Source organism: Corythoichthys intestinalis, chromosome 21, assembly GCF_030265065.1.
Source record: "Corythoichthys intestinalis isolate RoL2023-P3 chromosome 21, ASM3026506v1, whole genome shotgun sequence".
In the NCBI taxonomy this organism is placed as follows: domain Eukaryota; kingdom Metazoa; phylum Chordata; class Actinopteri; order Syngnathiformes; family Syngnathidae; genus Corythoichthys; species Corythoichthys intestinalis.
The window spans coordinates 27,473,558-27,474,108 of record NC_080415.1 but is presented as its reverse complement, the minus strand read 5'-3'; positions in this window follow the sequence as shown (position 1 = coordinate 27,474,108).

The window sequence follows — 551 nt, the reverse complement described above, 5'->3', positions numbered from 1 at the left end:
ACACAGCCAGCTTTCTATAACAGGGGCGGGCACTAAAGATGAGAGCCAATAGAAAAGCGGGATGATAATTGAGTTACATTTTGAGCCAATAGGAGCCGTAAAGGCGGGGTTTCACTTTCTATTTATCTTCCGAGTGAGCCAATAGGAGTTGCGTGGCATGGTTATGGGTCTGCCTTGTCAAGAGCACCTTTGGCCTACTTTTATTATTCGGACGTAAAACCCCGCGTATTCGAGGTTTGGCACTCGCGAATACGTAACGCTACCTATATAGAACGGAATCGAAGGGCTTTGTTGTCATTGTACTGTGCAGACACACTGAAATAGCAAGTGGAGATTAAATTTGTTTGGGAGTGACTTTAATTAAGGCTGAAGTAAAAGACTCGAAGTAGAAAGTCCTAGGAGGAAAATTGATACTTGAAAATTGAATAAAGTGTCATTGTTATTTAAGTTTTTATCAAAAATTTGACTATTTAAATTTGTGTTAATTTCAAATTGATTTATTTAGGTCAGACCTCTCCCCCCCAAAAATTGTATGTATTTAATTTCAATTT